The following is a 27,673-nucleotide window of genomic DNA, read 5'->3' as shown; positions in this document are numbered from 1 at the left end:
ATACAGCACTTCTTGATAAAAACACTTAGAGAACTTGGAATGGAAGGAAACCTCTTTAACATGATAAAGGGTATATATGAAAAATCCACCACTAACATCATACTCATAGCTGAAAAACTGAAATCCTTCCCTCTAACAAGGCCCACTATCATCACTGTTATTCAACAATGTTCTGGAAGTTCCAGTCAGAGCAATGAGTCAATAAAAGAAATAAAAGACATCCAAATTGGAAAAGAAGAAGTAAAACTTTTCACATTTACAGATGCCATCATCCTATAGAGGAAAAATCCTGAAACATCTACAACAAAGCTACTAGAGCCAATTAATGAATTCAGCAAAGTTTCACGGTACAAGGTAAATATGAAAGAAATCAGCAGTGTTTTATACACTAATGAGCAATCTGAAGAGGAAATCAACAAAAAAGCCCATTTACTTTAGCAACAAAAAGAACCAAATACAAAGGAATAAATTTAACCAAGGATGTACAGGATTTACACATGGAACATTACAAAACATTACTAAAAGAAATCAAAGAAGGCCTAAATAAATGAAAGGACACTCCATGTTCATGGACTGGAGGATTAAATATTGTTAAGATGTCAATAATCCAAAGTGATTTACAGATTCAATGCAACCCCAATCAAAATTCCAACAATCTTCTTTGCAGAAATAGAAAAGCCAAATTTATTTGGAAGGGTAAGGTGCCCTGAATAGCCAAAACCATCTTGAAAAATGAACAAATTTGGAGAACTCACATTTGCCAGTTTTCAACCTTATTACAAAGCTACAGTAATCAAAACAGCATAATACTGGCACAAGGACAGACACAGACCGATAGAAATGATTGACAATTCAGAAATAAACTCTCACATTTATGGCTCATTGATTTTTTTTAATTAAATTCAGTTTTATTGAGATATATTCACATATCATACAATCATCCATGGTGTACAATCAACTGTTCACAGTACCATCATACAATTATGCATTCAACACCCCAATCTATTTTTGAACATATTCCTTACACCAGAAAGAATCAGAAAAACAAAAGTAAAAAAGAACACCCAAATCATCCTCCCCATCCCACCCTATTTTTCATTTGGTTTTTATCCCCATTTTTCTACTCATCCATCTACACACTGGATAAAGGGAGGGTGAGCCACAAGGTTTTCACAATCACACTGTCACCCCTTGTAAGCTACACTGTTATACACTTGTCTTTAAGAGCCAAGGCTACTGGGTTGGAATTTGGTGGTTTCAGGTATTTACTTCTAGGTATTCCAATACATTAAAACCTAAAGAGGATTATCTATATAGTGCATAAGAATGTCCACCAGAGTGACCTCTTGACTTCATTTGAAATCTCTCAGCCACCGAAGCTTCACTTCATTTCATCCTGCATCCCTCTTTTGGTCAAGAAGGTGTTCTCAATTCCAGGATGCCAGGTTCAGATTCATCCCCGGGATATCCTGCATTGCCAGGATGATTTACACCCCTGAGAGTCAGGTCCCATGTAGGAGGGAGGGCAGTGAGTTCACCTGCCAAGGTGGCTTAGCTAGAGAGAGAGGGCCACATCTGAGCAACACAGAGGCGCTCGGGGGAGACTCTTAGGCACAATTATAAGCAGGTTTAGCCTCTCCTTTGCAGTAATGTGGCTCACTGATTTTTTACAAAGGTGCCAAGTCCACTCAATGGGGAAAGAATAGTCTCTTCAACAAATGGTGCTAAGAAAACTGAATAGACACACACAAAAGAATGAAGGTGAATCCCTATCTTTCACCATATTCAAAACTAACTCAAAATCTATCATAGACCTAAATATAAGAACCAAACTAGAAGACTCCTATAAGAAAATATAGAGAAGCATCTTCCGGATTTTGTGTCAAGCAATAGTTTCTTAGACTTTAGCAATGCACAAGCAAAAGAAAAAAGAAACAGATAAATGGACTTCATCAAAATCAAAACCATTTGCGCATGAAACAACTTTATCGTGAAAGTAAAAAGAAAACCTGCAGAATGGGAGAAAATATTTGGATACCATATATCTGATAAGGGTTTAATATTGAAAATATATAAAGAAGTCCTACAATGCAACAACGAAAAGACAAGCAGCCCAATTAAAAAATGGGCAAAAGACTTAAACAGACATTTCTCTAAAGAAGATATACAAATAGGCAATAAGCATGCAAAAAGATGCTCAAAATCATAAGCCATTAGGAAAATGCAAACAAGTACTCAGATATTTGCACACTGATATCCATAACAACATTATGCACAATTGCTGAAAGATGGAAGCAACAACAAAGATGAAGCTTAAAGACATCATGTTGAGTGAAATAAGCCAGAAACAAAAGGACAAATACTATATGATTTCACTGATATGAAATAATTAAACTGTTTTTTCTGCATGATTTTTCTGTAAACCCACAATTCTCTTATTTAAAAAAACAAACAAACAAACAAACAAACAAAAAAACAAAACTACTGACCAGAGATGTGTGGGTCCATTCCTGGACTTTCAATTCTATTCCACTGATCTACTTGCCTATCTTTGTGCCATTACCACACTGTTTTGATTCCTTTTACTTCATAATATAATTTTTAATCAGGAAGTGTGAGTCATCCAAACCTGTTCTTCTTTTTCAAGAATATGTTGCCTATTCAAGCCCCAGGCAGCTGCATAAAAATTTGACGATTGGGTTTTCCACTTGTGTAAAAAAAGGCTGCTGTAATTTCAATAGGGAAAGCACTGAATCTGTATATTCCATTGGGTTATACTGACAACTTAATAATATTAACTCTTCCAATCTATGAACATGGGCTGTCTTGCCATTTATTTACGTCTCCTTTAATTTCTTTCAGCAGTTTTGTAGTTTTCAGTATCCGAGTATTTTGTATCCTTAAATTTATTCCAAATATTTTATTCTCTTAGATTCAACTGTAAAGTGGAATTGCTTTCTTTTCCTTTTCAGATTGTTCATTACTAGAGTATAGGAATATAATTTTTTACATGATGATCCTGTATCATGTCATTTTAATAAATTCATTTATTAGCTCTAATAGTATTTTTGTGGACTCCTTTGTTTTGTGGACTCTATTTGTTATCTGCAAATAGAGATAGTTTTACTTCTTCCTTTTCAATTGGGATAATTTTTATTTCTTTTTCTTGCCTAATTTTTCTGGGAAGAACTTCTAGTATAATATTGAATAGCACTCCTGAAAGCAGACATCCTTGACTTGTTCCAGATCTTGGGGGAAATCTTCAAGTCTTTCACCATTGAGTATGATATTAACTGGGGGGGTTTCATAAATGGCCTTTAACATGTTGAGAAAGTTCCTTTCTATTCCTACTTTTCTGAGTGTATTTATCAAGAAAGGGTGCTTTCCCATTTCTTCTAGGTTATCTAGTTTGTTGGCATACAATTGTTCATAATATTCCATTATACTTTTTATTTCTGTAAGTTCAGTACTGATGTGACAATTTTCCTGTGTGATTTTAGTTATCTGCATCTTTTCTCTTTTTTTTTTTTTTTGTCCATCTAGCTGAAGGTTGGTCAATTTTATTGATTTTTTCAAAGACCCAATTTTTTACTTTGTTTATTCTCTCAACTGTTTTCCTAGGCTCTATTTTATTTATCACCACTCTAATTTTACTGATTTCCTTTCTTCTGCTAAGTTTTGGTTTACTTTGCTCTTGTTTTTCTAGTTCCTTAAGATGTAAAATTAGGTTAATTTAAAATCTTTCTTATTTTTCTACAATGGCATTTATAGCTATAAATTTCCCTCTGAGCATTATCTTCACTGCTTCTACTAAGTTTTGGTATGTTGTGTCTCTAAGTATTCTCTAATTTCCTTTGTAATTTCTCCTTTGACCAACCGGTTGGTTAGTGTGTTGTTTATTTCCAAATATTTGTAAATTTTCCATTTTTCCTTCTGTTATTGATTTCTAGCTTCATTCCACTCTACTTAGAGAGGTTACTTTTATGATTTCAATATTTTAAAATTTATTAAGACATTACTTCTGCCCTAACATACTGTTTCAACTTAGCTTAGCCTTAAGACGGAAGAACACACCAGGCATGGAAGTGGACATGGGTTTAATTGGGACTTACTGAGAAGAGATGATGGTCTTACGGTTGTGGCGGGCCTTGGAAAGTGATCCATGCAAAAAAAAAAAGAGAAAGAGGAGTGCTAAGAAGGTGGCTTATAAAGACTTAGGTCCATAGGATGTGGCAAAGGAGTTTCAGCAGGATCTCATGAGATTTGGGTATTAACATAGATCAGGGGAGGGGAGTTTTAATTATTTGTTTACAAATTATTGATAAGGCAAGATTTACTTCTGCTATTTTGCTAATTCTTTTTTTTGTAAGTTTTATATTTTTTTGCCCCACCTTTCCTACATTATTGCCTCCCTTTTGGTTTAGGTGATGTTTTATAATGAGCCATTTGAATCCCTTATCCTTTCCTTTTCAAGTTTTTAGATTTAGAAAACATATATTTACCATGGGGATTGCATTTAGCAACTTTACAGGTTAGTTTATGTTGATCTCAACCTGACTTCAATAGCCTACACATACATCTATATCCCTCCATCCCACCTTTTCATGTTGTTTCTGTCACAAATTACATCTTTATGCACTGTGTTAAGAAAGATTTATGCTTGTTTTTTAATCCATTTTTTATTGTAAACTTTAAGATATATAAAAAACAATGATAACTTTCAAAGTACAATTTAAAAAGTAGAGAGCAAATTTCAAAGGGTGTCAGGGGTCAGAGTTCCACAACTTCAGCTATTTCCATCACTGTAACATATAACATACATACAGAAAGGTATTAACTTTCAACGTACCACTCAACAAGCAGTTATATAGGTAATTTCAAAAACTGTTATGAATTACAGTTCCACAGGTTCAGTTCTTTCCTTATAATGCAATGTAGGGTATATACAGAAGCTGAAGACTTTCAAAGCACAGTTTAACAAGTAGCTATAGAGCAAATTTCAAAGGATGTTAAAAGTTACAGTCCTACTATGTCATTTACCTCCTCTCATTTAATCCCTTTCTCCATTTTCAGGGGTGTCTAGGCAGTGAGCACCCTAATTTGTTATATATTGAAAGGGGGTGTCAACAGCATGAAGAAGGTGGCTGCATCTGACTTGTATTAAAGAGGCTGTTGCCTCTCGGTTTTAAGACTTGTCTGGCATAGGAAACCTATGGTGATTTAAGTTTCTGAGAGATAAAACTTAGTGAATGAATGTTTTATAGAATCTCAGGTAGGAACCTAGGTATTGGGGACTAGTTTTGTTAAGAGCCATTTGGGATGTCTAGCTGGAGCTTGCGTAAGAGAAACCTCCAGGACAGCCTCTCAACTCTATTTGGGATCTCTAGTCACTGTGACCTCAGCTTGCTTTCTTTTTCCCCCTTTTGGTCAAATAGGCATTTTCAATCCCTGGCTCCCAGGGCCAGGTTCATTCCTGGGGTCATGTCCCAAGTCACCAGAGAGATTCATTCTCCTGGCAGTCATGTCCCTCATGGGGGTGGGGGGAAGGGGTAATGAATTTATTTGCCAAGTTGGGCTCAGAGAGAGAAAGGCCACATATGAGTAACAAAAAGAGGTTCCCTGAAGGTGCCTCTTAGGCAATGTTATAGGAGGGTTCAGTCTCCCATTTACAACCCTAAATTTCACAAGAGCATGCCTCAAGTCGAGGGCTTGATTTATTAAGTAGTGGGTTCCCAATTTCACTTAATATATAACCTACCCCAAGATAAATGTCAGTTTCTTACATTATCTTCACTTAGTGTACAATCATCATCACTCTCAACTTTAACCAATTATCATAACATAATACATCCCAGAGCTCTTATCAGTTGTTATTCATCCCTAGTATTAGTGTACTGTTGATAAGATATTCCTATTAAATACAGTCTTTAATACATAATGGGTAGTTTTTCCATATACTACTCTGTTGTTAACCCTCTGCACCAGTGTCATACCTTATAAGTATATCATGCTAACACTTATTTAGGTTTGTGGTGCTACTCTGTGGGTTACACATCTTTAAACAACCATTTACAAACGTTCACATTCACTGCATCAGTGATACTTAATAATCCCATTAACAAACCACCGTCACACCTGACCATTCCTATACCATTAAGTTCACCCTCATTATTTTATCTGTACATAGATTATCATTCCCCATTCACTTGCTTCTATCTATCTCTAGGTCCCCTATATTCTACATTATAAGACACTTATTTTACATTTTTCACAGAGTTAACAATATTGGTAACATACAATATCTCTCCTTTTGTGTCTGGCTCATTTAACTCAACATTATGTCTTCAAGGTTTATCCATGTCGTCATATGTTTCACGACCTTGTTCCTTCTTACTGCTGTGTAGTATTCCATCATATGTATATAATGTATATATCACATTTTATTTATCCACTCATCTGTTGAGGTCATTTGGATTGTTTCCATCTCTTGGCAATTGTGAACAATGCCTCTATGAACATTGGTGTGCAAATATCTGTTCCTGTCACTGCTTTCAGATCTTCTGGGTATAACCAAGAAGTGAAATTGCCGGATCACAGGGTAACTTGATATCTAGTTTTCTGAGGAACCACCAAACTGTCTTCCAGAGTGGCCGTACCATTATACAGTCCCATCAGCAATGAATAACCGTTCCAATTTCTCCATATCCTCTCAGCATTTGTACTATCCTGTTTGTTTAATGGCAGTCATTCTTATTGGTGTGAGATGATATCTCATTGTGGTCTTGATTTGTGTCTCCCTAATAGCTAGAGAAGATGAACATTTTTTCATGTGTTTTTTGGCCATTTGTATTACCTCTTCTGAGAAATGTCTTTTCATATCTTTTGTCCATTTTATAACTGGGCTGTTTCTACTACTGTCACTGAGTTGTAGGATTTCTTTATACATGCAAGATATCAGTCTCTTATCAGATACATGATTTTCCAATATTTTCTCCCATTGACTTTGCTGCCCCTTTACCTTCTTGACAGATTCCTTTGAGGTACAGCTTTTGATTTCCAGGAGTTCCCATTTATGTATTTTTTCTTTCATTGCTTGTGCTTTGGGTGCAAAGTCTAAGAAGCAACCTAATACTAGGTCTTGAAGATGTCTCCCTACATTATCTTCTAGGATTTTTATGGTACTGTGTCTTATAGTGAGGTCTTCGATGCATTTTGAGCTAATTTTTGTATAGGGTATGAGGTAGGGGTCCTCTTTCTTTCTTTTGGATATGGATATCCAGTTCTCCCATCCCCATATGTTGAAGAGACTATTCTGTCCCAGTTCAGTGGATTTGGGGACTTTATCAAAAATAGTCAACCGCAGATCTGGGGGTCTATTTCCAAATTCTCAATTGGATTCCACTGATCAATATGTCTATTTGCGCCAATACCATGCTGTTTTGAATACTATGGCTTTATAGTAGGCTTCAAAATCAGAAAGTCTAAGTCCTCCCACTTTGTTTTTCTTTTTTAGAAAGTTTTTAGCAATTTGAGGCATTTTTCCCTTCCAAATAAATTTGATAACTAGCTTTTTCAAATTTGCAGAGTAAGTTGTTGGAATTTTGATTGGAATTGCATGGAATATGTAGATCAGTTTGGGTAGGATTGACATCTTAATGACTTTTAGCCTTCCTATCCATGAACATGGACTATCTTTCCATCTCTTTAGGAGCCCTTTTATTTCTTTTAGTAAAGTTATGTAATTTTCTATGTAGAGGTCTTTTACATTCTTGGTTAAGTTTATTCCTAGGTACTTGATTTTTTTTTAGTTGCTATTGTGAATGGAATCTTTTTCTTGAGTATCTTTTCAGTTAGGTCACTTCTAGTGTATCGGAACATTACTGACTTACGTGCATTAATCTTGTATCCTGCCACTTCACTGAATTTGTTTATTGGCTCAAATAGCTGTGTTATCAATTTCTCAGAGTTTTCCAAATATAAGATCATATCATATGCAAATAATGAGATTTACTTCTTCCTTTCCATTCAGGATGCCTTTTATTTCTTTGTCTTGCCAGATTGCTCTGACTAGAACTTCTAGCACAATGCTGAGTAACAGTGGTGACAGTGGGCATCCTTGTCTTGTTCCTGATCTTAGAGGGAAAGCTTTCAGTCTCTCACCATTGAGTACTATTCTGGCTGTGGGTTTTTCATATATGTCCTTTATCATATTGAGGAAGTTTCCTTCAATTCCTACCTTTTAAAGTGTTTTCTCAAAAAGGTTTGCTGAATTTAGTCAAATGCTTCTTCAATATCTATTGAGATGATCATTTGCTTTTTCCCTTTTGATTTGTTAATGTGTTGTATTACACTGATTGATTTTTTTTTTTAATGTGCCTTTGGATTCAAATTGCAAATATTTTGTTGAGAATTTTTGCATCTATATTCAATAGGGAGAGTGGCCTGTAGTTTTCCTTTCTTGCAGCATCTTTATCTGGTTTTAGTATTAGAGTGATCTTGGCTTCATAAAATGAGTTAGGTAGTTGTATTAGTTAGGGTTCTCTACAGAAACAGAATCAATGAGAGATATCTATAAATATAATATTTATAAAAGTGTCTCATGCAGCTGTGGGTATGTATGAGTCCAAATTCTGCAGGGCAGGCAGCAAACTGGTAACTCCAATGAAGATGCTCGATGAACTCCTCAGGAAACAAACTGGCAACTTTGAGAAACATGTTCGATGAACTCCTCAGGAAAAGAACTGGCAACTTTGATGAACTCCTCAGTAAATGCTTCACCGGTCAGCTGAAGAAGTGAAGGTCCTCTATCTGGTCTCACCTAAAAGTCTTCAACTGATTGGATTAAATCCAGCTGGCCGCATTCTCTCATTGTGGAAGACATGCCCTTCGTTGACATCATCAGTCACAGCTGCAGCCAACTGACTGATGATTTAATAAATCAGCCTGTTGGTTTATTAACCAGCCGCAAACGTCCTGGCAGCAATGGTTAGGCCAGTGCTTGCTTGACCAGATAGCTGGGTACCATCACCTGGCCAAGATGACACATGAACCTAACCATCACAGCAGTGTTCCATTTTCTTCAATTTTTTGAAAGAGTCTGAGCAGGAATGGTGTCAATTCTTTTTAGAAATTTTGGGGTAAAACTCCCCTGTGAAGCTATCTGGCCCTGGGCTTTTATTTAAAGGAAGCTTTTTGATGAATGGATCTCTTTGCTTCTGATTGGTTTCTTGAGGTCTTCTATTTCTTCTCTGGTCAGTCTAGGTTGTTCATGTATTTCCAAGAAATTATCCATTTCCTCTAAATTGTCTAGTTTGTTGGCATACAGTTGTTCATAGAATCTTCTTATGATTTTTTTGAAGAGGATCTTAAGATTTTTTTGTTGGCGGGATCTGCAACAATGTCCTCCCCCTCTCATTTATTATTTTGTTTATTTGGGTCTTCTCTATTTTGACTTTGTCAGTCTAGCTAAGGGTTTGTCAATCTTGTTGATCTTCTCAAAGAACCAACTTTTGGTTTTATTTATTCTATTTTTTTTTTTGTTCTCCGTATCATTTAATTCTGCTTTAATCCTTGTTATTTCTTTTCTTCTACTTGCTTTAGGATTAGTTCGCTGATCATTTTCTAGCTTCTTCAGTTGTTCCATTAGTTCTTTGATTTTAGCTCTTTCTTCATTTTTTTTTTTTCCAAAGTACTAGCAGTTTACTGCATTAAGTACTATGAAGGAAGAGAATACGGGTACCATGAGAGCAGAGGGAGGGGAAAATAGGTCGGGTAGCAGATACAGAGGGATACCGATATTCTGACACTCCTTCAGGCAAGGGAAAGGAACTGTTTCCTCTCCCCTAGAATCTGGGCAGGCTCTGTAACTGATTAATAGAATATGGTGCCTGGGATGCTGTGCCAGTTTCCAGGCCTTGGCCTTAAGGTACCAGCAGTTTCCCCTTCCTGCCTCTTGGAACACTCACTCTTGGACCTCAGCTACCTTGCTGTAAGGAAGCCCAAACAGCCCCTTGAAGGAGGTCATGTGGACAAGGACCAAGTATCCAGCTAACCTTCCAGATGACAAGCAGCTTGTGTACTGGATGGTTTGAAATGGATCCTCTTCCTCCATCATGATGGTTTTTGTCATTTGCAAATAAGTCCTAGGGTAGGTTGTTAGGCAGCCATGGATAATGGGAACAGATAGGTGAGGTTTCCAGGGAGACAAAATTTCAGCAGCTGTCTGAAGGATGAGAAGAGTGGGTTGTGTTAGGGGTAGAGGAGAGAGTTTCCTTTTAAATACTGAGTATTAATGTTTACCTCAGCTCTCTCCCTGCTGAAACCACATAAAATGACAGTGAAAAGATTTTGGAAGCTGAAAAGCAGATGGATGAGAAATTATCAATTTAACAGGCTGCTGTAGATTGAATTATGTACTCCAACTTAGACACGTTCTTAATCTGTAATTCCCATTACAATGGATGTGGACCCAATTTAAATAGAACCTCTTGAAGATGATGTTTTTAATTAAGGTGTACTCAACTAAATGAGGGTAGGAATTAATCCAGATTACTGGAGGCCTTACAAAGAGAAGAACTGGCAGCCAGAAGACAGAGAACATCACAGGGGAGAGCCAGAAGGTAGAATTCAGAGGAAATTGGAAGAGCATGTAAATGGAGACAGAAATTGCCATGTGACAGAGACAGCGATGCAAACAAAGGAACCCCTAAGATTACAGACAGCCTGCACCAGGATTCTAGACTTCAAGGAGAAAGCATGCTGTTGCCAATCCCACGATTTTGAAATTCTTTTAGATTCAAAACCATCGGCCAATAAATTCCTGTTGTTAAGAAAAAACCAGTTTGTGATATTTGTGACAGCAGCTCTGGGAAATGAATACAAAGGCCGGTGATAGTTAATATCAGAGTATAGATGGGATAGAGGGCACCTACAGGAAGCAAATGCAGGCCTCCAGACAGGCTGCAATATTGAAGGTTCTAGAACCCACTGCAAACAGAGGTGTGGGGAGGCTAAAAACAGAAGCAGTGGTTGAAAGTCTACACGAGAAGCAATTAGACTCCTGAGTACCACTTCCCTGGTCATGCATTCATGTAGCTGCCCCACCCCATCTCCTGGCCTATTGAATATAGAAATTACTTCCTCAAGGGCCTGAATCATCTTTCTTCATTTTTAATGTATGCATATAGAGCTATAAATTTGCCCCTCAATACTGCCTTCGCTGCATCCCATAAGTTTTGATATTTTGTGTTCTCGTTTCATTCATCTCTAGATATTTAGTGATTTCTCTTCCAATTTTTTCTTTGACCCACTGATTGTTTAGGAGTACGTTCTTTAACCTCCAGATATTTGTGAATGTTCTAGATCTTTGATGGTTATTGACTTCTAGTTGCATCCCACTGTGGTCAGAGAATGTGCTTTGAATAATTTCAAGCTTCTTAAATTTATTGAGGCTTGTTTTATGCCCCAGCATATGATCTATGCTGGAGAAAGTTCCATGAGCCCTAGAGAAGAATGTATATTCTGGCAATTTGGGATGTAATGCTCTATATATGTCTGTAAAGTCTAATGAATGTATCCCATTGTTTAGGTTCTCAATTTTCTTATTGATCCTCTATCTGGTTGGTCTGCCTGTAGGAGAGAGTGATGTATTGAAAACTCCCACTATTACTGTAGAAACGTCTATTGCATCCTTCAGTTTTGCCAATATTTTTGTCATATACTTTGGAGCACCTTGATTGGGCACATAAACATTTATGATTGCTATTTCTTCTTGGTGAATTGTCCTTTTTATTAGTATATAGTATCCTTCTTTGTCTCTCATGTCATCCTAGCATTTAAAGTCTATTTTATCTGAAATTAGTATTGCTACCCCTGCTTTCTTTTGGCTGTAGCTTGTGTGGAATATTTTTTCCATCCTTTCACTTCCAGTCTCTTTGCATTGCTGGATCTAAGATGAGTCTCTTGTAAACAGCATATTGATGGTTCATACTTTATATCCATTCTGCCAATCTATATCTTTCAATTGGAGGGTTTAGTACATTCACATCCACTGTTATTACTGTGAAGGCAGTTCTTGAATCAGCCATCTTATTCTTAGGTCAGATCTATTTCTTCCCCTCTCTCTCTTTATTTCCTTTAAGTTACCCTTAATAATTTTCTTCAGTTCTGTGCCCTTCTCCAGGCTTTTCTCTCTTTTCTTTTAACCTCAGCTGGTAGAGTTCCCTTGAGTATTTCTTTTAGGACAGGTCTCTTGTTAACAAATTCTCTCAGCATTTGTTTGTGAAATCTTTAAGCTCTCCCTCAATTTTGAAGGAGGGCTTTGCTGGACAAAGAATTCTTGGCTGGCAATTTTTTGCTTTCAGAATTTTAAATGTGTCATACCACTGCCTTCTTGCCTCCATGGTGCCCACTGAGTAGTCAGAACTTAGTCTTATGTTGTTTCCCTTGAATGTGGTGAATAGCTTCTCCCTTGCTGCTTTCAGAATGTTCTTCTTCTCTTCAGCATTTGACAATCTGATCATAATATATCTCGGAGTGGGTTTATTTGGATTTATTCTATTTGGAGTTCATTGGGCATCTCTGATTTGCATATTTATGTCATATAGAGGGGTTGGGAAGTTTTCTCCAACAATGTCTTTGAATACTCTTCCTAGCCCTTTACTCTTCTCTTCACCTTCTGGAACACCGAGTCTTATATTTACGCACTTCACGTTTTCCGTCATTTCCCTGAGATTCATTTCAAATTTTTTTATTTTTTCACCATTTGTTCTTTTGTGCTTTCTCAATCCATCGCCCTACCCTCGAGTTCGTTAATTCGTTCCTCTACCTCTTCAAAACTGTTTTTATGTGTCTCAAGAGTATTTTTAATTTGATCAACAGTACCTTTTATTTCCATAAGATCTGCTCTTCTTTTATTTACTCTTACAAATTCTTCTTTGTGCTCTTCTACAGTCTTCTTCATGACCTTTATATCCTGAGCCATGACATTGATGCTTGTGTGTATTTCTGTGATTAATTGCTCCAAGTTCTATGTCTCCTCTTGCTTTTTAAATTGGATGTTTGGGTTACCCATATCTTCTGATTTCTTCATATGCTTTACAACTTTTTGTTGTTTTTGGCGTCTTTGCATTTTCTTATCTTGATAGGGTTCTTTTAGGATATGCAGGGTTATTTTAACCTTTATCTATAATTTGGCACCTACAGCTTGGTGGAATGCACTTTCCCTGACCTACCAGCAGACGATGCTCTTGAGCCACCTCTTCCCCTCAAGCCAGTTCTCCCTCAACTTCGTCTATTCATTGAGTGGGGGTCCAAATCATGTGGAAGTCCAATCAGTGCACCAATTTTCTGGTACACTGGGGACTGCCAGTCCTGTGGGTGGGGGTTGTGCCCTATGCAGTTTGGCAGGGAGTCTGCTGCAGGACACGGCGGTTCTGGCTGTTCCCAGGGCTGCAGGTAAAGTACTCTGGGGCTTCAGAGCTGTTCATCTCACCTTCCAGCTCAAATGCCCCACAGTCCCTGTCTGCCATGCACCCGCGAGTCCCTGAGATACTGGGGGAGGGCTCCTGGCACTTCTATGCGGCACCCTTGCTTCTAGGCTGTGCACAACGCAGGCTTCCATGGACAAAGAGTAGACGCATCACAAGCCTGCCGAATCCCAAATTCTCTCAAGGAAGCTTTTGACTGTGGGGCTGTGAAGGGTCACCTCCCCAGCCAACTGCAAAGATGGCTGCATGGGCATGGAAAGCTGCCCCCTTCCATGCTCATCTTTCTGCTCCAATTGCCATTCCCTGGCATGGGGGCTTTTGGCCACAGGTCTGCAAACGGTTATCACCTGAGCCAAGTACTGAGGAGGGTGCCCGGGGCATGGAAGGCTGCTCCCCTCCACACTTGTCTGCTGGCTTCAACCGACTGTTCCAGCAGCAGCGTTCCAGGCCAAATACTCATGTGTCTTAAATGCAATCTCTCACCTCCATGTACACACTCACTATGGGTGTAGAAGTCCCTGCCCAGCCAGTGGAACCCTGGAACTGCTTTTCTGGAGTGCTTTCTGTCCTTTATCTATTCTTCACAGAGGAGAATTTTGCTTTGTCTCTCCTAATCCACCATCTTCCCAGAAGTCCTATGCTTGTTTTTTATACATTTGAATTTTAAGCCTTATAAGAAGCATAAGACATTACAAGTGATAAATAATTCTGGCACTTATATTTACCTATACTATTATTTACACTGGAGATCTTTATTTCTTCATCCAGCATCAAGATACTGTCATTGTCCTTTCAACATGGAGGACTCCCTTTAGCATTAGTAAACGTTCCAGTTTGCTAATGCTGCCATCATGCAAAATACCAGAAATGGATTGATTTATATAAAGGTAGTTTATTTGGTTAAAAAGTTACAGTTCTACAGTCATAAAAGTGTCTAAACCATGCATAAGCATGAGTATTCCTTTACTACAGAAAGGCCACTGGCATCCAGAAAACCTGTTAGCTTGGAAGGCACGTGGCTGGCATCTGCTTGCTCCCAGGTTGCATTTCAAAGTGGCATTCTCCAAAAATGTCAGCATCAGCTTTAAATGGCCATCTTCAAAATGTCTCTCTATGCTGCAGCACCAGCTCCTTCTGAGCTCTTATAGGGCTCAGGTAAACTAATTAAGACCCACACTGAATGCACAGGGCCATACCTCCATGGAAATAATCTAATCAAAGGTATTACCCACAGTTGGGTGGGTCACATTTCCATGGAAACAGCCTCATCCAAAGACTCCAACCTAATCAACATTAATACATCTGCTGCCACAGGATTGCATCAAAGAACATGTCATTTGGGGGGACATAATACATCCAAACCAGCACAGTAAGTCTCCCTCAGTTTTTGTCTGTCCTGAAATGTCTCAATTTATCACTCATTTTTTGATGGACAGCTTTGCCAGGTATATCATTCTCAGGTAACAGGTTTGTTGTTGTTGTTTTTTTTAATTTCAGCACTTTATAAACATGCCCTCCAACTGCCATTCGGCCTTCATGGTTTCTACTGAGAAATCGGATGTTAATCTTATTAAGGATTGCTTATAAATTACATGTTGCTTCTCCCATGCTATTTTTAAGATTCTGTCTTTCTGGAAAGTTTTATCATAATGTGTCTTAGAAGAGATCTGTTTGAGTTCAGCCTGTTTTGTGTTCATTGAGCATCTCTAAATTCTATATTCATATCTCTCACCAGATGTGGGAAGTTTTCTGCCATTATTTCTTCAAATATTTTTTCTGGCCTTTATCTTTTTCTTCTCTTTCTGGACTCCTCTAATGCATGTATTGGTATACTTGATGGTGTCCCACAGGTTTCCTCAGGCTCTTTTATTCCCCCTCCATTATTTTTCCTTGCTGCTCCTCAACCTGGACAGTTTCAACTGTCTTGTATTCAAGTTTGCTGGTACTTTCTCCTGCCTCCTCCAATCTGCTCTTGAACCTTCTATTGAATTTTTCACTTCAGTTATTTCAGAATTTCCATTTGGTTCTTCTTTATACTTTATATCTCATTGTTGAAGTTCTCATTTTGCTCATATATTGTTTTCCTGATTTCCTTTAGTTCTCTGTCCATGTTTTCTTTTATGATCCTCTTTATGAGAGTTGTTCTAAGATCTCTGATTAGTAATCCCAGAGACTGCACTTCCTTTGGATTATTTCCCATCAAATTCTCTTTTTCCTGTGACTGAGCAATACTTTCCTGGGTCCCTGTATGTTTTATTAATTTTTTGTTGAAAACCAGACATCCTGAGTATTATGTTGTTGTCACTCTGGAATTCTAATTCTCCCACCCACTCAGTCTGCCAAACTAATAACCAGAAGGAAGGGGAGTGGGTGGAAAAGGGGAAGAAAAAAAAATACTAACAGACAAAACACCTATCAAAAAAAAAGAAAAAAAAAAAAAGATAATGAAATGCACTGCCTACTGCTTTTCCAAATCTCTTATTATGTGCTGGTGGGACTCCAGAAGTTGCTGCTGTCAAGTTTTTAAATAAAATGTTTTATCTATCTAATTTCTCTAGTGCCTAGTGCCTAGTACATATGATAGGGGCTCAACAGCATTTACTGACTGAATACATAGTAAGGAATTTGCAAACTAGTTCATGAGAACTATATATGATAATCTGTGAAGTTCCATTAAAAAAAAAAAAGCTCTAGCAGGGATCTTTAAATATCTGAAGGGTGATTACATAATAGAATTGACTTGTTCTTTGTGTCTTTAAAGAGTAAAATTAGGATCATGAACATTAGAAAGAAACACACTGTGCTTCAACAGAGAGAACCTTCTAAAAATTAATATCCTCAACAGGCTGCCTTGAGGAAACTGAGCTCCTTGTCAGCAAAACATTCCAAGCAGTGGCTAAACCACAATCTATCAGGTGTCTAAATTCTCTAAAAATAAGGAGACAGACACTTAGCTCTAGGGTTGTTGTTGGCGTTTTGTTTTGTTGACAATTTTGCTCATTTCTGACATTTTGCACTTTCTGAGTTGATGGTATACATGATAGAACTTGTCTTCCAGAAATACAGTTAAAACCTGTCCAAGGTAACTGTCTTTTTAAAATATATAATGTTATGATGTTTCCATTAAATGGAAAACTAAATTTAAAAAGTGTATATTGGTAGTCTTGTAAGAGCAAAATAACCTTGGTTCCTCATTAAAACACATAACTAGCATTTTACTCTAAAATTTTTCTTTCATACAATATAGTTCTCAGTTATTTTATTTGCATGCCCAATTCTGAAAGTTAATCACTCTCCTACTGTTCTTCAGAGTATTACTTTGCTTCTGATAAAATATCACAAAGATATCTGGTTACATGTTCAGTTGTTATGCTGAGTACCTTATATATTTACCTATCAAAAATTTTTGTTTTATTAACAGTCTTCAGAAAACAAATTTTAGAGATTATCACCCAAATCCTTTGTTTTCCAAACAGCATTCAAGGGTTATAAATCTCTTTGATTCTAGGTAGTACCAATGAAGACAAACAGTCAATCCAAAGTGGGGGCGGTGTGTGAGTATCAAGGACCATGTAAATCAAAAAGCAATTTTAATTTGTACCACTCTCTTCAATAATACAGAAACTATTTATTCTCTTGGGTTATTTTGCACATTTAAACTTGAATAACTTACAACAGAACCTAAATTTCTGTGCAGTTTATCTTCCTGGAAATAAAGCCTGAATTTTCTCCTCATGTATCAAAGGGATTCTAATTCTGTTTGGATTTACCATGGTGCCTGTAGGAGAAACTTTCCTTTCCTTTTAGCACCAGATCTCAAGTAAAAATATACTGTGTTCAACTGTATATTGCATTTATCTTACCCTTTGACACACGTACTTTTTTTTTTAAATCTTCATTTTATTGAGATATATTCACATACCACGCAGTCATACAAAACAAATCATACATTCGATTGTTCACAGTACCATTACATAGTTGTACATTCATCACCTAAATCAATCCCTGACACCTTCATTAGCACACACCCAAAAATAACAATAATAATAATTAAAGTGAAAAAGAGCAATTGAAGTAAAAGAACACTGGGTACCTTTGTCTGTTTGTTTGTTTGTTTCCTTCCCCTATTTTTCTACTCATCCATCCATAAACTAGACAAAGGGGAGTGACACATGTACTTTTTAGTACTGATTCTATCATACTAATAACCTAAACTTTTAAAGCCTAAATTTAACCTTACATATATATACTAGTCATTAAAAAATATTTCAGTGGTACTGTATGGCCTCTTAAGAGGTGGTGGCGGCAAGAACTACATAAAGGTGGGGGAATGAGGGAGTAAAGGAACATAGTGTATGTGTCATATTGAAGTAAGTTGGTATCAAAGGAAAACAAGATTGTTATAGATTTAAGAGGTTAAATTTAAGCCCCATGGTAAACACAAAGAAAGTATCAAAGAATATGACCATAGAGATGAAAAGTAGGGTAGGGGTTCCGAGAAGTGGGGGAAGGGGCAATGGGGAGTTAAGAAATGAGCGTAGGGTTTCTGTTTGGGGTGAAGGGAAACTTCTAGAAATGGATGGTGGGAACGTGATAGCATTGCAACATTCTAAATGTGATTAATCCCACTAATGGAATGCTAGGGAGGGGGTGGAAAGGGAAGATTTAGGCTGTGTATATGTTTCCACAATTGAAAAAAAAAAAAAAAAAGACAGTCTAAATAGATGACAATTAAATGCCAGGGATGATCCTGGAAGGGATCTGAGGATGGAGGAGAGGAAGCTGAAAGGGACACAAATGGGACATAAGAAAAAAAAAAGGAAATATAGAATGTAAGGTTTGTATCAATGTTGAATTTCTTGAACTTCTTAGCTGCACTTAATGGGACTGCATAAAAGAATGTTCTTGTCCATGGGAAAGGTATAAGTGAATTATAGTGTCTGTTCAAAATGTGTGCAGCTTGCTTTCATATGTTCAGAGGACAGAGCAATAGATGATGGATGATAGATAGGGAGGGAGGAGAGAAGGAGGGAAAGAAAGAAATGTTGGTGTGACAGGATGTTAAAAGGTGGTGGATCAGGGTATCAGGGGAGGGGAGTTGGGGTATGCTGGGGTTCTATGTATGGGGTTTGAACTGTTTTTGCAACTGTTCCTTTAAGTTTGAATTTATTTCAAAATAAAATTTCTTAAAAAAAAAAAAAAGAGGTGGTGGCGGGATGAGGACATTAGGGAAGTTAAGAGGAAGTAGCAAAGGAGCATAGGAAAAAGGATACAAAATACATATAAGGAAAGAAGTGGCCAGAAACACCCACAAAGGCACTGAGGTAGGCAGAGTAGAAAAATAAGAAAGACAATGAAGATAATCTGTTGTCTTAGTTTCCCTGCTTTAATCATGAATACTAAAAATGGCTTAAATAACAAAAATTTATTGGCTTACAGGTTTGAGGCTAGAAAAGTCTAAAACTGAGGTATCAGCAAGGCAATGCTTTCTGCCTGAACACTGTGACATTCTGGTGCCAGCAGATGGCAATCCTTGGGTTCTTGGCTTTTCCATCACATGGCAATACGCATGGCAGTACCTTTCATTGACTACAGGTTTCTGGCTCCTCCCTCTGGCCTTCTCTATAAAGCTCCAGTAATAGGATTAAGACCTTCCCTGATTTGGTTGGTCTGACCTTAACTAAAAATAAGATCTTCAAAAGGTCCTATTTACAATGGGTTGACAAACACAGGAATGTAAGAACATGTTTTTCTGGGGTATATAATTCACCCTACATGTTTAGTTTCAAACTAACATTAATTAGTTTAGAAGCATGACTTGTAGCTTGGCATCCTAAGGTAAACTTCTCTTAAATGCAGGAAACCTGCTGAAAACCCAGACAGTCACATGGGTTTTCCTCTTTCTTCTTTTGGCCACAGAAATAAGAAGTTCAATTAAGGCTGACAGGGCAAATTTTGGTGGCAAGTAAGCCATGTACAGTGTGCAGGATTTCTTTTTGAAGGCACAAAGAATTACAACTAGAAGCATCAGAAGGAAGAAAAAATAACACCCTTTTTGACAAGCTGTAAAATGAGAAAATTATGATGCCACTTTCAGGAGACCTGAGTAAGGTTTTATAAGTTAAAGCTCTTTCATGAAATAGGCAGGCATGCCTATCTAAACAGCATAGGAAGTTCTGAGACCATTTGCATCAGAATCACTTGGGGCCCTTGTTAAAGATTTAGGTTCTTGCTGGGTCCCACTCAGACCTACTGAATCAGAAGCGGGCCTCAAGGATTCTGCACTCTTCACAAACTCCCCAAGTTATTTTACACACTAACGCTTAAGAATCACTGTAGTAGGGTCCAAGCAACTATGAATCAGAATTATCTAAGGACAAACTCAGCACAGCCAACAGAGTTCCTAGGAAGAAATTAGCAACATGGATAAGAGCTGGCCTTCCCTTTGATTTTTCCCAAATGTTTCCACTCTTCCCTGAAACCCTCCCACCACAAAAGATGAAAAATGAAATGTATGATAAAGCCAAGTCAAACATTTCAAGTACTTAAACTAAAAAATTGACTGCCTACCTGTAAAAGTTGCTTAAAATAATAAAAGTTGCAAATATTTTAATCTTCCTCAACATTCTCTCCTTTTAACTCCTTCTCAAATTTGCTTTTTAGATAAAGCTCTGAGACTTTGGGAAATTACATATCACTAACTGTTATCGGTCAAATTATGTCCCCAAAAAGATATGTGTGAAGATGTAATTCGTTAAAATGTGGCCAAATTGGAGTAGTGTGGGCCCTAATTCAGCATCACTAGTATCCTTACAAGAAGAAATTTAGACACATAAACTCCAAGGAGAAGCCCATGTGGAGACAGAGAAGATGTATCATACAAGTCAAGGAACTGCCAAGAATTGTCAGCAAACACCAGAAACCAGGAGCGGCAAGGAAGGATTCTCATCTACATGTTTCAGATCAAGCAAAGCCCTCCTGATACCTTGATTTCAGACTTCTGGTCTCCAGAACCATGAACCAACAAATTTCTGCTGTTTTAAGCATGTGGTTTATGGTACTTTGTTAAGGAAGCCCTAGGAAACTACAACACTAACTATGTCAAAGTCCATTTTAATGTCCATCCAATCCCAGTTACAAATTTAGTTTAACAATATCCTACTGCCCAAATTACATAATTTTATTCAGCATTACAAAAAATTCATTCCAGCATTTTCCTTTCTATAAACTAGAGGATTTAAGTGGTGGAGTTGGGAAGGGGGATCTGATGGTCTTGTTGTAGTGTGAATAACATTTGAATCCTCACTACATGTCACATAATTTTTAAAGGGCACTTAGAATACTAACTCACCTAATCCTCATGACAATCCTAAAATGTAGGTATCACTGTCATCCCCAACATCAGGACAGGTTAAGCAACTTGTCCAGAATTACACAGCTAGTTAGCTGATTCAAACCTAGGCAGTCTGATGCCAACACTGCACTTTTAACCATTACACTATTCCGTAGTTTGAAGATGTCACATAGGATTAAGCTATTTTACTCTGAAATCCACTAAAATTTGCCTGAACATCCAAATCAACTGGAGGATTTTCTAAAAATGCAAATTAATGTGCCCAAAGCAGGTCCTCTGAATCTGGTGAGGAGTGTGGATTCAGGAGATCTAATTGTTTTTAAAATGCTTTTAGGTGATTTTGAAGTATACTAAAGGCTAGAAACTACTGCACTAGATTATTAGTTCACCAAAATGGAACACTGGCAGCCTTTGAGAAATAACTAATAGTTTGGAGGTTAAAATCTTAAATCCCAGTTGACTGATTAAGTAGAATTTTCTTATTACCCTATTCTCTCTGCTACCCCAAAGAAATCATTAAAAAAAAAAAAAAAATCACACCTAGAATTTGCTAAAGAAAAAAAAATATATATAAAAGCCATTGGTCTGTAACATCTAACAGTAAGAAACTTAATAAAGATCAGTGGTATTGAGCATGATTAGTGAGAGATTTAGATCTTTACTGAATGAAATATTCAAGGTAGAATTTAGAGTTGAAGGGGATATTTCTTTCTCTGGCAAGCCTCTCATTTCACAGATGGAAAAAAAAATCCTGTTTTTTAAGCATCCTCTTTAACTCAGTTCACATTTGTAATATTTAGCCAGCAAATATTTGAGGTCTACTACAATGTGTGCAGAACTGTGTAATATAGTATCACCATATATTAGAGCTGGAAGGAACTCTGCAGATTATTTAGCCCAATCTCGAAATTTACAGATTAGGAAACTGAAGCTCAGAAATGTGACTTGCTAAAGGTCACACAGTTAATTAATGTCAGAAGCAGCAACCTAGGAAAAGGCCAAGTTGCTTATCACTCAAGCCAATCGTATTGTCTACACTAAAAGCTATGTTTTTGTTCTTAAACTTTTTACTTATAATTCATAGAATTTGAAGTACATTAGCTTCAAATCCTAGGAATCAGATCTGTAGTCTAGTTTTGATTCTTATTTTAATTAGCTATCTGACTTTGGGCAAATAATTGTAAAATAAAAATAAAACCTATCTTTCCTAGGTCACAGGATTATCTTAAGAATAAAAAAAAGAAAACATATGAAAAATAATTCTGGAAAATATGAAATTACATAGAATTAATGTACACTTTCATTTTTTTCTAGAGGCAAACAGGTACTGGTTGTTAAATCTTTGTAAATGTTGCCCCAAATATTCTGAAACGAAAAGGCCTGAAAATCATTGCTCCAGTTCACTCCTTACTTAACTTCTAACATTAAATTAATATTACCTTGTTGGACCATTTCTAGCAAATAAAATATTTCTCTGATGACTGTATTGTCTGTTTTCTTTAGAGTAATAAGGAATTAGATAAAGTGATCCCTGAAGTTCTTTCCATTTTAAACATCTGATTTTACAGAAAACATAATCTCTCTCCAAATAAAAACCTTTTAGTCAAAAGCCATATGCTAAATAAAGTGTGATGTTTAATTAATAGTGATGTACCAATGTTGGTTCCTTGGTTGTGACAAATACACCACAATAACGTAATGTTAACAACTGGATAAACTGGGTGAGGGATATGTAAAAATTCTGTACTAGCTCTGCAACTTTTCTATAAATCTAAAACCACTCTAAAAAAAAAAAAAAAAAAAAAAAACCACTCTAATACTTAAAAAGTTTATTTAAAAAAATAGATAATAAATCTCTATACCCATTTGGACAGCTCAGAAAATTTCTACCAAACAAGTACTCCAAGTCAATATTGGAGTAATAGTCAATTTTATTTGCTTTGCCTCCTGGACTACAGTATTAAAATTCTAATTTAGCTTAGCGCTTCAAAATAAAATATGGTTGAATGCTTAAATTATCACAGTCCCACAAAAATGGAAGTTTCACAATATAAATACTTTCTACCTAATTTATATTCAGAATATCACATCTCTAACCTTCCACCTTAAAACAAAGAATTTCAAAGGTGAAGTCCTTAAATCAATGCTGGACTTCCACTGGTTTAGTGCAGATCCTTGTGGTGTTTTGTTATGTTTTTAAGGAAATGCTGGATCTGAGGGGATACAAAGGATCAGACATGGGAAAAAGATACAAAAGGCTCTTGAGCCACTGGCTCCCCAATTTAATATTACCATAATGGATAGCTCCACAACATTCTAAAATCCTAACAGGCTCTTATTTTTATTCTCACAAATTCTTAATTTATGTATTCTTTTCAGCTTTTCTAAAATGTTGAACATATTAATTATATTAACATATGTAATGTCCAAAGGAGTTTCATGAACTAGAAAGAAATGCTTCTGCATTTCTTTTTATAGTCTCTTGCAGTAACAAAACTATTATATTTAGATCTCAATAGATGCTCTTTTTTTCTCATAAATAATTATACCACACCAGAATTAAAGAATTACTTGCTTTGGGGAGCTTAAAAATCTTTGAAATCTCATCAGAAGTTTGTTGTTTTGCCTTTTCTTTATTGAGATGTTGAACAAGAGGTTTTTTGTGAAACTAGCTTTCAAGCTGTTCTAGTTTGCTAATGCTGCCAGAATGCAAAACACCAGAGTTGGATTGGCTTTTATAAAAGGGGGTTTATTTGGTTACACAGTTATAGTCTTAAGGCCATAAAGTGTTCAAGGTAACACATCAGCAATCAGGTACCTTCACTGGAGATGGCCAATGGTGTCGGGAAAACCTCTGTTAGCTGGGAAGGCACGTGGCTGGCTCCAAAGTTCTGGGTTCAAAATGGCTTTCTCCCAAGATGTTCTTTCTAGGCTGCAGTTCCTCAAAAATGTCACTCTTAGTTGCACTTGGGATATTTGTCCTCTCTCAGCTTCTCCAGAGCAAGAGTCTGCTTTCAACGGCCGTCTTCAAACTGTCTCTCATCTGTAGCTCCTGTGCTTTCTTCAAAGTGTCCCTCTTGGCTGTAGCAAGCTCACTCCTTCTGTCTCATCTTATATAGTGCTCCAGTAATTTAAGTCAGACCCACCCTAAATGGGTGGGCCCACACCTCCATGGAAATTATCCAATCAGAGTCATCACCCACATTTGGGTGGGGCACATCTCCATGGAAACACTCAAAGAATTACAATCTAATTAACACTGATAGGTCTGCCCACACAAGATTACATCAAAGATAATGGCATTTGGGGGACATAATACATTCAAACCAGCACACAAGCTATAATTTTTATTTTAGTTGCCTTGAAGAAATAAACACTATGGAACAAATAAAGGAACTGTATCTGAGAAGTCTATGATGGCTCAGTTAGGCAAATTGTGATTTTGTTAAGTAGTGCAAATTCTGGGTGGAAAAAAGGGATATGATTGATTTTGTGTTTTCTGAAAACCTTAAATTAAGAAAATTATAAATGCTGGAATTTTAAATCCCCAGTATATTTAATAAAAAGAATATACCGTTTAATCAATTTTCTTATTGGAGAGAATAGAGACTGTTTAGATACGAAAAGAAATCACTAAAAGAAACTTTAGTCTTCTCTCTTCAGCCCAACTGTTATAAAAAGAGCTCAGGGAAGCTTCAGAAATTAACAATTACAGGGAAAGCTACATGGATGTACATTTTCCAGAATATATAATGTGTTGTGTTTTTTTTTTTTTTTAACTTCAATACTTTCTTACCTTCCTCACCTTAAGGCCACCAAATTCTTATGATTCATTATAAAGACACAGATAGATACCCGCTTGTTCCTAAATAACAGTACCTATGCCAGTGTAATCCTAAGAAGCTTCAGAAATGTTAAATGGCCTAAAAAGATACATCTATAAAGAGTGTCTATGTAAAAAATAAAACATTTTAGTTTGAAAACAAAACATGAGTTTAGTTACTATGTTTAAAAAACAGAATTTTAAAAAAATTAAAAAATTAAAAAAAAAAAAAAGATACTTGAGGAACAAAGGCTAGCCTGGAAATGCAAGTGATTAAAAAAAAGTTTTTATCTCCTCCTCATTGCCGAGCTGGTGGAGGTGGAAATAATAGTACCCATTTAGCATTCAAAATTTTTATAGACAGAAGTGTCAAGGATCTCCGGGGTACCATAAACAGAAAGAGGTGCGCATGTAAAGATAAAGCAAATCCCCAACAGGAGCTAAAACAGAATTTACTTCATCTGGAGGGGAGGGAAAGCAGGAGATGACCACTGAGGCCCTCCAAAATGAGAACAGTTCTATCCTGGACCAAATTCCTGTATCTCTGATATAATTTCTACCCTGTATTGACAGGACATATCATTGAATAAGTCTTAACAGAACACAACACTTTGTAGTAATGGATATATTGCTGTAAAATGTTTCTTCCCTCTTTACTTAAGTTAAAACAAACCTGAAAATATTTTTTAAAATTATTTATGTTATAGATTTTGCTCAGTCAAGGGAAAGAGAAATGGCAGGGGACAGAGAAGGGAATCAGGTGGGAAAGCAAAGAAGGATAGGTGAACAGGGGTTGTGAGCAAATGTATACCTGGAATGGAAATCGGGAATCCTGGTTTCTAATCCCATCTCTGCCAAAAAGCTAAATAAACTTCCTTCTTTAGAGACTGACCTTCCTTATGTAGATGATGAACTGAGAGTAGGGTTGCACCCCCAAACAAGAATCCATCCTAGAACAAGATATCCCCAAAGGGAGACCTCTCCCGAACTTCAGAGCTGCAAATGGCAGCTGTTCACACAAAGGAAAAAACACTCAGGTTTTTGGGGTAAAGACAATTTCTGGTTATTCTGCCTGGGGAGGATGGGTGGATGGGTGGATTTCGTTAAAATCGTACTACCTAGAGAACAGTAAAGAAGGGGAGTCCATCAAGTTTGTCAATTCAACTTACGTTTGTGCTTTTTCATATCAATGCCAGGTATTGTAGATTCGGAGATGGTTCTCACGATCCCTACCACTAAGGTGTTCAGAATCCAGTTAAGGCTTCTGCCAAATGCTAAAAGAAAATCTGAATCTCTCTCCGACCCTGCCCTTTCCCAAGAATATATATAAAGGAAGTAATGAATCCTAGAGTCTTGTCATTCAGATCTCAATTAAGAAAAACTAGGCTTAGAGAAATGAACTTCAGGGCACCTAAGCTTTTTAAATTTAAATCCAGTGCTCTAATATATATGAATAATATGATCATATAAGTGTCACCTAGCTATATTAATAAAAGTTCTATTAGTCTACAAGTAAAAAAGTTTAAAATAAGGTCAAAATTACTGCTCACTACTGATAACATGAAAGCCTCCTTTAATAGGTCTGTCTTGTTATTAAATTACAACGCATATGTGGTAGCCTGCACTCCACCTCCAGATCAGGGACCACTGTCCAAATTATCTCCATTCCTAACGCATGACACAGAGCAAGCACTCAAGATATACTGGTTGAATTTGTGATCTCCAGGTATAGTTAGTGAGTCCTTCTAGGTCTAAAATTGTCTGCATCTGACATAAAACATGCCTAAGGTAGATAAAACAAGCAAAAAAGAACTAAAAGCCACACATTCTTACAAATACATAAACTTTACTAACCCTGAGATCTTTCAGAATATTGACACCATGAGCTTTAAATACATATCTCACTACTTCGTATTCTGTCCTATAAGTGACGCAAAATTAAGATTCCTTAATCTTGATTTAAACAACTTTATAATTTAATTCATACAAACAGCAGCAGAAAAGGGACAATAAAGAAGAAAAAGGAATGGAAATATTAACTACAATAAAAAAACATTAGTTACAATCAAAAAAGGATAATAGAGAAAGGTATATGAAACACTAATTACAACCAGAAAATATGCACAGTACTTGTACAGCCCTCTAAAATTTTAGCCACAGAATTTTTTCCTTTCACTTCTGGTTATATTCAAGATCTCTGAAAAGGGAGCAGAAATCATAAAAAAAAAAAAAAGAACTATGAAACGGAGGGGTTACATATTGGGAATACTTTCCTATTTGACTAGAGATTAAAAAAAAAAAGTGTGTTAAAATTTGACTCAAGGGAAACTGCTTTTCCAGTAATGTGCGTTGAAATGAGCATTTTCTGACTATTTTCTGCTTATTCATCTGCTTATTTGTTATGAAACCAACAAAACTCCATTCCGAAACCTGCAATGTCCAGCACCATGATTTAATTTCAAGTATATCATGTGAAATCACAAATCAAAAAGTTAAAATAAAAGTGAAAAAAGTAAAGACCTACTTAAGGGATTTCCAAGATAAAGTCATAGCCATTTAGCTTAAAAGGCTGGGATCAAGATCTAAACATCAAACTACCTACCTATTAATAAAGGCCACTAAAACAAATTATTAAACGCTATAATACACATTCACATAATTTCAATAATTCCCAACTACTTGAATGGACTTACACTCCACGCAAACAGATAGCTCTACAAAGTGGCTTTTCTTTTCAAACACCCATACCGCCCTCAATTCACCCACCCGAATCCCGTGGCACAATAAAGAAATTGAGGCTTTTCTGGAAAACGCAAAACTATAGATAGGACCGTGGTACGCAGGCGGGACACAGGAACCAGGTATGAATGGGAGGTATAGCTCCAGCTGACAGGAGGACAAACAAACTCGTCCCCGCAGTTTCTAGACAACACACTGAAGACCGGGTTCTTCTTCCCACAGTGACAAATCAAAGCTAAGTCCGGATGCGCCGGGTAGGGGGCCCGCTCC

At 36.8% G+C, this 27,673-nt stretch overlaps 1 protein-coding gene across 4 annotated transcripts in view; it reads right to left on the bottom strand.

The window, feature by feature from the left end:
- TBC1D12 (TBC1 domain family member 12) overlaps positions 1-27,673 on the bottom strand; it is a 205,416-nt gene that overhangs the window by 147,221 nt on the left and 30,522 nt on the right. The gene's annotated exons all lie outside the window — the stretch shown is intronic.

This window comes from Choloepus didactylus, chromosome 15 (assembly GCF_015220235.1).
Source record: "Choloepus didactylus isolate mChoDid1 chromosome 15, mChoDid1.pri, whole genome shotgun sequence".
Lineage (NCBI taxonomy): Eukaryota > Metazoa > Chordata > Mammalia > Pilosa > Megalonychidae > Choloepus > Choloepus didactylus.
The sequence above is the reverse complement of the archived record's forward strand: the minus strand, read 5'-3'. Positions and strand labels throughout refer to the sequence as shown.